Source organism: Corvus hawaiiensis, chromosome 10 (genome assembly GCF_020740725.1).
Source record: "Corvus hawaiiensis isolate bCorHaw1 chromosome 10, bCorHaw1.pri.cur, whole genome shotgun sequence".
Taxonomy (NCBI): Eukaryota; Metazoa; Chordata; class Aves; order Passeriformes; family Corvidae; genus Corvus; species Corvus hawaiiensis.
In genome coordinates, this window is record NC_063222.1 from 14,932,510 (window position 1) to 14,945,162 (window position 12,653).

General features: G+C 38.3%; 1 long non-coding RNA gene across 1 annotated transcript in view; it reads right to left on the minus strand.

Moving 5' to 3' along the window:
* Positions 1-12,653, minus strand: part of LOC125331128 — a 43,642-nt gene that overhangs the window by 19,056 nt on the left and 11,933 nt on the right. The window contains exons 4-5 of the long non-coding RNA XR_007205865.1: positions 12,138-12,230; positions 9,002-9,097 (exon numbers count right to left, since the gene is read on the minus strand). This is a non-coding gene — a long non-coding RNA (uncharacterized LOC125331128). The remainder of the gene's footprint in view (positions 1-9,001; positions 9,098-12,137; positions 12,231-12,653) is intronic.

A 12,653-nucleotide genomic window follows, 5' to 3' on the forward strand; every position in this document is an offset into this window, starting at 1 on the left:
AGGAACCAATAGAGACCAAAATGCCCTGTTAGTCAGGAGTGAAGTGCAGTGGTCACTGGGCCACCTGGCATACCCTGGCCATCAGAAAAGTTTGTTGAATCCCTTCCCACCCCATGTCAGATCCAGGAACACACAATTCCCTTCCTCACTACAAAACTCTATTTATTCCAGGTCTGCCAGGACAAGAGGATTGCTCTGTAATTCCTGTGCATCCTCAATGCCAAACGTGGTTCATTGAATAAGTTCAGACATACAGAACTTAAAAGTAACATGGCTCTGGTGAAATGTTTTGTTTTGCTCTGCTCCTTGCAAGCGGAACAATAAATTACTGCTTTAAACTCTTACCTCTGTATTTTAAAAGTCAGAAAATGTGACAGTGAAAGTAGGAAGCATCAGAGGAAGTGGTGTGATATCTATAGAGGAAAAGTTGCATTATATGCAACTTGCCTACTCAACCGAATACACCCTGGAAAACTTGTTAAAACTGGTACACTGAGACCAGAAAAATGCTTTGAATAACCAGGACCAGTAAGCTTATGAAAGCACAAATCTTCTGGGAATATTGGAGAAGACAGACGACATTGACCTTTGCCCTGGTAGAAAATTAAGCATTTTTTCTTGAGCAAAGTACAAGCAAAGAAAATCTTGTCCTAATACAGAAAAGCAGGAAAGAGTGCATGAACTTTCTCTGCAAAAGCCAGAGAAAACATAAGGAGCAGAAAAACAGTCTTAACAGTGGCCTCAGAAGCTTAGACTCACGCACAGACTCCTTTAGATGCCCTAGGAGTGAAAGGCTCCAGGTGAGATCTTTTCCCCACTAAGGTCAAGGACAAAACACCTCATTTTGTCCTCAAGATCTTGATGTTCTGCAAACAGAGGTGGAAACAACAGAAAAATCACTATGATCAAATTTACTTACATTACCCATGTATTTGCCACATATGGGTGTTTTTCTGTATATCAAAGATGCTTCAGGAACTAGATAATGAGCCACAACATTCATTTCACTGGGCACAGTGGTATCAACTAATAATAAGGTGTCTAGCAATGAAGATTTCTGGGGGCACCGAGCTAACATAACTGTTTCTCAGGATGTCCTATTTGTAAGATTGCCTTTTGCATTTGCAAAGCTTAGCAGTACAATTTAAAGATGAATAAAGATCTATTAAAATACATAGGCTTTTTGCCCTTGCTTTTGAGCTGTTTGTTTATGCAACACTAACTCCATAAGAAAAACAGTACCTTGCTATATTGAGGGAAGTAAATGTTACGACTTCCTGAGCATAACTGAGATGTCTGAATCAATGCATAAATGAAACACTAAATTTAGTAAGTAGAGTTTTAGTCTCTGAGTGTACAGTATTTATATATCTCTACACTGTGTCTTTCCCTCAAAGAAGTTAGTAGAAGCTTTTCTGGAGCTACAATGAAACAGAATAATTAATTCAGATCGAGGGCTTGATTAAAAAATCTGTAGAAATTGGTATTTCTTTTCTCTCTCACGATAACACAGAAGCCAAAGATGCAGCCTTAATTATCTAGAAAAATATTAATAAAGCAATGGAAATACATAATAATAAAGTACTCGGCTTGTTAAACCTTTTGTGCTTGTGATCATCTGGAGCAGAGTATCTCAGATGCCCGGACCATAATGTCACCTGGCTTTTCCGTGGTGGGATGTGCTCTGACAGACCTGGGACCCTTTCCTACTGCATTGACTATGATTCAGAAGTCTTCCCTTTTATTTATCTTTCCGCTTAATATCACTGCTTTACTGTAATTTCCTGATTTAAAACAAATAAACAGAATCACTCTAAATCCTGCTCTCAAAGGTTTCTTCTTGACCTCATTTGTAAACTGAGACTTGAGTACAAAGAACTTAAAAGCTTTCAAACCTAATTTTTCCAAGTACAATGAAGGTATGGAAACTACAGTGGGCCGTGGATCAAATCATGTCTAATATCTTCAATGCAGAAACAGGGCAATATAGAGATGTCCAGGAAGCTGTGGAAAAACCCTTTGAACGTTCCACATGATAGATATTGTTTTTCTTACTCTTAATTCGCCACATCTTGTCCCTTCTGTACATCCTAAGTATCCTTTCATCCTACAGGTCTGGGACTTTTTCTCCTAAGCATCCACCAAAGTGAAACAATCCTTGTGTTTTCCACAAACTTCAGCCCATGCATTAAAAGGTCAGGCAAAGCCAGGCTTTATCTGAGCCAGGAGGCGTAAGCCAGAAAAAGAATTTCAGAATATGTTTTAAGATGTGAGTCAAGTGCAAATGTAATCCTGCGGTGCGTGTGTTATTTTCCATGGGAATGACCAGCAATACGAAGCACATGTCGGCTCTCCGATGGAAAAGTCCGCTCGGGTTGTAAACCGGGCACTGCTGTGCAGCGCAGCCGAGCGCCGTCAGAGGGCGAGCAAGAGTAGTTGTGTCGGGAAGGAAACGCATCCTCGAGCAAATAAAGTGGAAAAAAGAACTGGAATTAAAATAAAACAAGAAAAACTTTTTTAGTGATCCTCCTCTGTTGAGCAACCAGCTCTGGATGCCAGCTCTGCAAACCCGCAGTGTCTTCTTCCTTCTTGAGTCTCCTGGTTCTGCAGGGAATGGGTCTTGGCCACCAGCAAAAGAAAGATCAGACCCATTTTGGTCCAGCTGCAATATTTAACTTTTGGAATTTGTAAGTCATGTATAAAACACGACAAAACCCCAAGCTTCAGTAATCTAACTGCTGTGCCAGGGACACAGACAAATCAGAGGGATTACAAATGCTCAGTGCAAGGGGAGCAGCTGATGTCTAAAAGGCTCAGTATAATAATAAGAGATTCACACCAGGAAACAGCCACAACAACATGTGAAATGTATTTTAAAGGCATTTAACAGATTTCTATTAACCCCTTGGACTGTTGAGAAAGGCCTGTGGAAATAGAAAGATGTGTCAGAGCAGAACCATCAGCTGCAGAGAATGTTAGTTAAAATTTCAGCTGAGAGATGTGGAAGAAAAGAAATGGTCCATCACAAGAAAACCATCATTTTCTCCTATGTACTCCAAAGCAAAGCTAGAGTGATGTATGAAGAAATTATTTTTTGTACTTCACTCCCCCTAATATCCCCTTACCTTTCAGCTGAAGAAAAAGGAAGTAAATAAAAATTAAAGAACAGAAATTTTAAAAAAGGTATTTAAAATATCATTTCTATTCCCTTCATTTGGGGAGGCACAAGAGTTGTCACTGTCATCATCTCAAACCATGATAGAGAATACATGTGACTCCTTTCCTATTATTAGGGTTAAATCTGTGCCCACTTTTTTTTAAACATGTCCTACTTTTCCTCCCTCTAAGACACTTTTTTATGAAGGATGACAATCTTTAATTGCTTCTGTCTTTTATTCCCTATCACAAAAATTAGGACTTCTCTGTTTGCCTTGTACTTGCCAGAGAAGTTAGCCAAAATTTGTTCATGATGATTTTTTGCTGTTTGTTGATGCTGTCCTTGGTTCAGAGTTTCTGCCAGGTATTTATTGGACCCCAGCAGCCAGAACATAAAAAAATGTGAAGCATAAGGTTTCTTATGAGGGTTTTTTTAAAACATATTTGTCATTGTATGTCATAATAGTTTTCTTCCTCCCCAAATGCTCCATCCCACTTTGAATCTCTCTTCAGTTATGTTTTTCTGACAGTGATTTCCACATGCAAACCATGCGTCAAAAATACACCTTTTGTGATGCTGAGGGACACTGAGACTTCCTAAAATACTAAGTCTCCAAACTTAATTTTGATCTCTTTCTTGATTTATCCATTATTAGTGTTTTTCATTCCCGCTCAATAAACTAAATATTCACCTTTTCCAACATCTATCTTTTTGCAATAAAAGGTGAAAGTGTATCCTCAGATTAGCAGACTGACTGCCACAGAATTATTTTATTTTTTAGAAATGGTGAGGTATGAGCATCAGGATAACTATACCCATGGCATGAAAACAGACTCTGGATGTGAGATATGAACATTAGAAACATTAAGTATATTTTCACTTTATAGGATATTATTTCCTTTTCATGTGACTTTTCTTTACCTTCAGTTTTATGTGATTGGAAGGCTTAAAAAAAATGAGGATATTTAAACCCGCCTCACATTGTTTACTTCATGCAGTCAACATTCACAAGCATCAAAGCTTCTCTTTCAGTGCTGTATCAAAAACCACAAAGCTTTAAGGCTTGGCCAAAGAATCAACACAAACCTAAAGCAGAGGCATCAGCTCATGAGACTGCTGACAGAATGGATTAAACAGACGTTTGAAAGTATTGCCAATGCTGTGGGAGAAAAAAGAAAAGCCCTCAGTTCTACACTTTCATTTAAACTAAGAAGTGAAGCTTTTGTAAACTATTCACTTTGTTGATGCTCAACAAATACCTACTGATGAGATGACATCATCTGCTAATGAAAATAATTGCTCAAAGGCTTAACCCTGGTTTTGGGTAAAATATATGGGCTATTCAAGCTTTGATTAAAAAAAATAGAAGAATAAGAATGGATTTTTGTGATCAAGGAAATGTTATAGTCCTTGTTTGAAAATGGGGTCTGACTGCTTTCAAAAGTGGAATTGGATCCTGGAAGAATAATTTCATTGTGGTGTTCCACAGAATTTCAATACACGCTCAAATTTGCTTCTTCTTTGCTCGTTCATTATTAGCTGTTTTAGTGCTGGGGACAGGTATCATGGTGGGTTTTATTTATCAGCAATGCTTCATTGTCCATACTGGGAGATTATGCTTTCCCTTTTGGCTGCTGCTTCCTGGCGGCTGCCTCCAGTTCTTCCTCATCTACATCTACAGCCTGGCTTCTCTGTGCAAAACAAGAGTGGCAAGGAACAAAATGCTCTATAAATACTATTGGTCTGCCTTTGGGAATGCAGATTCTCTCCCATCTACTCCATAGCAAGGTTGCAGCACAGCTGGGAGTCAGAGAGGAATGCTGCTGTTTGTTACTTTTCCAGATACCTTGTCACATTAGCTGTCCTGTCCAGAGATCCACAGAGAGACAGAAGTAGATAGAAATTTCATCTGTCTATTGTTGTCTACTTTGGCATGTTATTTTTCTCCTGGAGACAAGAGAACAGAATAGGCAGTGAACACATTCATGCGAAACACACATACATAAAATACATTCAGGAAAAAATAGCTTTAGATTCAAGGAGAGAAAGCCCTTTAAGACCTTCTGACCTCCTCCAGAGAGCTGTGGCAGGGAGACAGGCAGTGCCAGAGCAGGGGTGCCCACTGTCACAGCCCTGTCTTCAGACCTGAGACTTGAAGATGTCAGGCACTTCTGTTATTTCCTTCAGTTCTCATTCATTTTGCTGCAAACCCACCTTCACCAGTGGCATTTTCTGCTGTTAGTAACATACATTCCTTGGCCCTTTGTGCATTCCTGGCACACCTCAAAGCTTGGAAAGAAGGAAGGAGAGTTTGGTGATTAAACCGTGCTTTCCTTTAGGACCTGAAGTCCAAATCACTCTGGGTGTGCAGGTCAGCTGTCTCCACGAGCTGGGAGCAGCTGGGAATGCCCCAGGGAGGCAGGGGCAGACCTCACAGCCGGGGTGTGTTCCACAGGCAGCCAGGGAGCAGGGCAGGCTGGGGGGCACCAGGACAGCCCCAGCCCCTGTGTCAGGCAGCCCTGGGGACTGGCTGTGGGAGCTGGAGGCTGGCAACGCTGCGGGGTCACTGGGGACAGGATGAAGGGCCCTGGGGAGTCTGAAATTGTGACCTGAGCCGTGGGCTGGGCAGGGAAACACCCCAGAGAGGCTGCACAGGACCACCATTACAGGCTATCACAGCCCTCAGCACTCAGCCACAGTGCCCCTACATATGCCCAATGACAGCAGAGTTATTGCAAACACAGTGCTGAGAATCCAGCCAGGAAAGCAGAGCCATCATACAGCTTTTGTGCCTTGCACATCATAGCAGTTTAGAATTGAAGAGTGGAAACAGTATGACTGCTTTTCCTGTGTACAAGTAGGAGACCAAAGTCAGGGGCACAAGCAGTGGATTCAAGACTCCCATGGCAAGAAGATTGCCATCAAAGGTGTGCTCACACAACCCCTCTGAAGGGCATAATAGAGGTACTGAAAAAGAAAACAAAAAATCTGTACATGGGGAAGAAGAAGAAGAGCACAATGTGATGTTTATAAACACAGATAATGATGAACAAATAATGAACGTTCAAAAGAGAAAACAGTAATAAAATGGTGGTGCTCATAGCAAGTCGAGCAATAGAACTTCAGCAAATGCTGCTTTATTGCTAAAAGATTGAATTTGGTGCTGAAGTGGGTGAGGATGCATTAATGGTTAAGATGGCTGTGCCCCATAACTCTGTCAGCTGTGAAGCTCACAAACCATGGGCCTGAACACCACATGCAAAGAAAGAAGTTTTGCAGTTTTACTAACTTTGGAACACTGAACAATTAACCACCATACTTCCTTTAACTTCATGTCATACTTAAGATTATTCTTTGGAAATTTCTTTCAAATTAAAAGAATCTCTTCCTTTTGATGCAACTAGAAAAGCACTGATACTGAACTAGAATAAAACTGTCATTCATTTTCTGAGAGTACAATGACTTGGCCAAATTGTAAGCTACATAAAGCCCTGAACTTATTACGTGCCTATTTTTAAGCGAAGTTTTAGAACTACATTATGTGGAATAATCTTTTGACATTTCCATCCAAAGGAACTATTAAAAATCATTTGTCTTGCTGCACTGCTGGGCATATACTTTTCAGAAAGATTGACTAGCACATGCCACTGTATTTGAGGGGTTCCACAGGTGTTCTTTATCTTTTGAATACTAATATGTCATAAAAAAGCATGATCTCCTGAAGTTTGCTAGTGCCACTCATTACATCCAATCTTTCACCTTTATGAAACCAATTCCTCTGAAAGTGCTCCCTCTGAAATTCAAGAGCAGTATATCTCTAGTGAATTCTATTTAGAAGACATAACTAATTTTCTAAGCTATGCTGTTTGTTTCTTTAGTTATGCCATTTGTTTCTTTGTGAAAAAATAAAAAATTCAGACTCTTCTCTCTTGAGTGGAACTTGGTCCTTGAGAATGAATCTGATTTACTTAAGCAATATGCAATTTGGAAAGTAAATATATCATTTCAGCTCTCAGTATCTGTCATTCAAGTTTCAATGCTTCCATGGAATTTTGTTATTTTATGCCATCTTATACCTTTAGTGCAAAAATGCTTAATGATAGACTATAATAATTATGCAATGTCTTGTGAAATGCTTTGTTTAACAACACTGGCATTGCTTTGAGAATGATAGAATAAGTTGTTTTTAATTCTATGTCCTTGATGGTGGACTTAGACATTTTTTTTAAAAAAATCTTCTTTTGGCTAGAAGAAGGGAATGTCACTGGCAAAGGAAACACTTTTCCTGCTGACAGCTTTCAATTAATGATCTATGGACCAAATATAATTACAGAATTTATATTTTTTTCAAAAATTCAGTTGCATCAATACAGAGCTGATCCAGCACTATCAAGATTCTCTAGCTACTCTTTCATTTTTCTATGACTGTAGTGATTTCAAAAACATCCTGAAATGTCCATAGGGCTGTAATTTGACAGACAATATCAACTTCCTGCATCTCCTAATAATCCTTCTTCTCAGCTTAGATTTGTGAGTATTTTGTTCTTCATCTTTTAAGATCCCTCTGCAGGACACAGAGGGGTTTTTCAGCTTTTTCCTAGTCTAATATATAAAATATGCTGATTTAAAATAATGATACACTAAAACACAGCTCTAACCAGAAACACCCAAGATGGTCATGGCTGCCTTGAGGAACTGTCATACCGGCTCCCTCCGTTCCTTTTCCTCTTGCATACTGCTGCTTCTGTATTCAATATCCATTTCCACTCTTTGATTACATGTAAGCCAGATCTTGCTCTGCAGATTTGCAGTAAGACTTCAAATACCTCAGCACTTAGGAGCCAGAAGTGTTCTTCTGGCAGAATAGCACATAAATGTTAGTTTAGCATGTTCTAGACTGGGCACAAAATTCCTCCCATTCATGTACATCTGTTTTACACTGCTTTAACTCTGCCAACTTTAGCAGAGTTCACCTTGATTTAAACTGCTGAATAAGTGAGGCACCAGGATAAATCAGGCAAAAAACCAAAAATCATATTTTATTATACATATATATATCTACAGTAATGTTAAGTGTAGTTCCTCATGTCCAGTTACAGGGACTGTTGTCACATTTCCCATAAAGAAGATCACACAAAATAATGAGATTGACTAATTTCAGTCAGCTGACAGCTAGTTAAGAGCCAGCAATAGGGACAGAGGGCTTTTCAGCACAGGGGTTTAAAGTGCTAAAGCCTGAATTTGTGTCTGCTTTTTATTGTGTAAGGCATTTTTATCACTCTCTGAAACGCATCTTACATGCAGAAAACATGTTGCATTTTATTTTCATCATTTTATTGATTCATTTTTAAGCGTCTTTTTTTTTCAAGGTTCAGGTGCATGGTGACACAATTTTGCCACAATTAGAACAGAGCCTACCAGGTGATAGGGAGAGAATGCAGATGAGTGGGGCCCCACAGGTTGATTCAGATCTAGAATTCAAATCTCAGGAGAAAAAACTGGCATGCTTTGGGCTACATCCAGCCCTAGTAAAAAAGGGCAAATTCATTGAAAGCTTGGATGTTACAGCAGCTTCGCCAACAAAAAGGTTTCCTGAATAGTTCCAGCTACTTAACATTTAGAATCTGACTTTAAAAGACAAGCTACAATTATGCCTGCCTGACTCCTCATTGAATATCTGGTTATATTTAAGGTATTACTCCTCAACTTCAAAGCCATTCATCAGATTAGCCTAAGCTACTATGGGTGACCTCCCAAGAGATCTCCAGTCTGCTGAGCTCTCTAGAGTCAAAGATAAAAACTGAAGTTAGGACTATGGAAGACAGAGCTTTCCTGACCACTCACCCCCAATGTGTCTCCATCCTCAAAGAGATGAGCTCTTCTGGGAATCCCAGCTTCTTCAGATCAAAGTATAAAATCCATCCCTCAACATGGTCATCCCTGAGAATAAAAGATAAAAAATCCTGATGCTGAGGAGGTGATGAGAGAGCTATGGCACTTTTTAATGTGTTTACTTTTCCAGTCTGGAATGTGCTCACACAGTACAATGTTGGAGTGCAACAAAACAGCTCCAGCAGGCAGGGGGGTCATTAATGGCAGTCTCTCTGCTGAGAAGAGACTAAACAGAAGAGAGACGCAGAGGGATGCAGGACTGTGACTCACTGTAGTTTAACCGTAACCAAGTGACTTTGGTGGTCTCCATCGTGCACTGTGCTCAGGGTGGTCTACATAAATCAGCAGGATCAGCTTTGACTAGGAATGTTTTTCATTTGTTGCCTCTCTCAGATTAAAAGGTAAATTTTCAGATTCAGAAGATCTGATCTGATATTTTCTGAGCCATATATTTTAATTTGTGTGCCCTATACAGAGGAAACCATGGTGGTGTGTGAAATACAAAGACAAGTAATGGTTTTATTATGCTGATATTAAGCCCTGCTAGTCTAGTGCTACATGAGTTTGAGTAAAGTCACACACTTGCTATGTAATTTGTCTGTATACATTCCTCCTCTTCAAAATGGCTTTGTTTTTGTGGTGCAGGTGCAAAACAAGCGTTACCTTCAAGAACTTTTAAAGTTTCTGTATTTCTGCTACTTGCATTTGTAAAAATTTTGTAAATTTTATATAAATCCCTTAAACTGTGTATGCCTAAAAAGAGTATTTTTACCGATGACCACAGTGCATTGAAAACTACTCCTTTGATAGGTGACTATCTCAGACTGCATTGCTATTACCTCACTGAGCCTTAGACCCAAGTCTTTTCTGTAAATAGTAATTTTGTAAGAATTTACCTCTCATAGTTAGCAGTCATGAGCAGGTTTGAATTCCTACTTCATTGCTTATAGAAAAGCAGCACATCTGAGACAATCTGAGGGTCTGTTTATACTGCAGACTGCTGTACTGAAAAGGTACAGGCTCTATATTCATAAAAGATTAAATAGCCTCTAAACTTATTTAAACCAGCTTTAAAAGAACTCAGTCTAGAGTCAGTGTCTTTCCCTGGAAAGACAGCTGCTGACATCTGATCCATTTTGGCTTCTTTCTAACATAGTACTTATCAAATAGACACAAGCATGAGGTTAGATTTTTCATTCTGTTTCGGTCATCTGGGATTTCATTCTGTATATTTGATTGCAAAGAACTGTTTTTAGTGAAGGCCTTGTAACTGCGAAATAAAAGCAATTTATTCTTGTGTCCCTGGTTAATCCAGCTGAACATCCATGGAGTTTCTCAGGAACACTCAGCTAAGCACATACCTGCATTTGTGCAGGTTCAGGCCTCCACTGTCTACATATTTGCACCATACATTTGTGCAAATATACATTAATTGTTATATCTCCTCTAAGATTTAAAGTGATTTAAAGGATTCCAGACATATAATTAAACTATACACTGAACTAAATCTTAAATTCAAGTAAGACAGCAATAATAAAATAGGGGCAATGTAATTGAAATGAGGCTGCTGATTTCAAGTGCACTATTTGGATTTTTACGGGTGTTGTAGAAATTAAAATCTGGCCTATAGTAGTATTGTTTCAGTCCTGAAAAACCTTTCCAGCTATTCTTTCTTCACATGGATAGGGCTGTAAATAAGTATTTACCCCATAAATGAATATGGTACATGAAATACTTCGCCTTTGTATTCTTGCAAAGTATGTAGTCTCATACAAGTATAGAAATGGATTAGACATTCCTCTTTGGTTAAGAGATATATCAGTGCATAAAGTCACAGTCTGGGTTCATTTAGCCTTTTCATTTGTAGTGCTCCATATTACATGAGTGCAGATCTATTTGAATCTGTTTAATATTCATGATCCTCTCACCAGTCTGAGTGAAAGAGATAAAGCTTTTGATAGCAATCTCAGCAACTTGATTAACAATGCACTAATCATCACTACCATTGACCTGATTCAGAAATGTTTTCAATTCATCCATCACTTTATAACCAAAGATGATTGCATTACCTTACCATTTTTTATTTAAATAAAACCACATGAGCTGTAAATAACTTGCCATTTTACTAAATGCACCTTGGTACCAAATTAATTTATTTTTAAAACTAAATACCAAAATGACCTATAATAACCAATTAGGGCAGGAGCATAGGGAAAACGTATCACAAGTGGTCTGCAATAAAATCAATTCACTTTGACTTCACATCAATAAATGTTAAATTGTGCCAAGGAATTAATTTTGCAATAAATTGTTATTGTTGTTATAAAATCTAACTAACACATATTACCAGGAGTAATTATCCATATATCAGAATGCATTGAATGTAGAGTGTGCACTATAATTACTCCCAAAATTGCTTATCATTCAAATGGTAATTTTAGGGATAATGTTTCTTTAACTATAACTTTATAAATTTCATTTGAAATTTATTTTTAGGGGTTTTTTTTTTCTTTATTTGGTACTGCAAAGAAAACAGAAAACTGACTGTGAAAAATGCAACAGATAACAAATATGGTAATGTAGTTTAACCAGTATATCTTAACTTTAATATATAATTCCCAAATTTTGCAACATTATTAGTAAAGTGAGATACCTCCTTTTGAGTGGAATTTCCTTCACAATTGCTAACTGGAATCTCCAAGCCTATTCATAGCAATAGGTAGAGTACAGCGCTCTAAAAATATTAGCATCCAAGTCTGTGTGAATACAAAACCTGTAGGGGTCATTAAATGTTTTTCTTAGATATTGAATTTTTCTCTTGTCCTAGTATTTGTGTTCAGGCTGAAGTCCACTGTCACAGCGGTTTGGTTCAAATTTGGAAACTGTAGCATCAATGACCAAACAGAAAAAAGAAAAAAAGAGTTAAAGATTCAAGCCTGTGTACTATTTAACCTGTTTTAGACCTGGGAGCATTGAAAGGCTAATCCAGAATGCAGATACTACCCTGCTTTTAATAAATCTTAAATGCTGTGATTAAATTGTGCCAATCATTAGAAGTTTGTAATTATGATAACTGTTTTCAGCTCACCTGAAGCCTTCTAATAGGGTTTGTTGTTTTTCGTTTTTTAAGTGCCTTCATATACGTGAAGTTCTGAACATCACAAGTCACAGAAGAACACACCTGGAAAGATGTCAGTGTTTTGTATAACTGTGTTATCAGGCACAAAACCAATAATATCTAGGTACAATTCCTAACAGTGTCCGGTTGCTTTTTCATGGATTAGTAGAAGTTAGTGGTCTGTGGTTAGTTTTATCATCACTATCTGAACTAAAAAAAATTTGGCAATGTCTGTATATAGGGCAGGGAGTTTGAATTATTTTATTCCTAGAACTGGTCCCTGGAGTTTAGACATAGTGACAATTATAAAAGGAAGAGAATAAGGAAGCTCAGCTTGTGCTGCTGTGTGATGGAGCCCTTCATGTAACAGGAAACTCAGTCTGTGCAACTGCTATTGCTGTCTAAGAACAGTGATACAGAACAGTCCTTTACACATTCAGAATACATTAATATGGTGATTAACTTTGTTTGGTGATGAAATTTGGA